The following is a 240-nucleotide window of genomic DNA, read 5'->3' as shown; positions in this document are numbered from 1 at the left end:
GATGCCTGTAAAAGGGGCTGCAGGTGCTTGGGCCAGGGGCACAGTGTCTAGGGGCCATGTTAACGATTAACACAGCCATATAACACTGTTACTGATTACCGCCTCTCGCTCTTGAGACTCCCACTGACCTGAGTCACAGGTAGGAATCCCGCTAGGTGTGTAGGTGTGTATTTGTGTGTGTGTGTGTGTGTGTGTGTGTGTGTCTGTGTGTGTGTGTGTATGCACGCTTCTACCTACGGT

The sequence above is a fragment of the Morone saxatilis genome, unplaced genomic scaffold (assembly GCF_004916995.1).
Source record: "Morone saxatilis isolate NCDOM2014 unplaced genomic scaffold, NCSU_SB_2.0 Contig23, whole genome shotgun sequence".
NCBI lineage: Eukaryota > Metazoa > Chordata > Actinopteri > Moronidae > Morone > Morone saxatilis.
Note: the sequence above shows the minus strand (reverse complement) of the source record.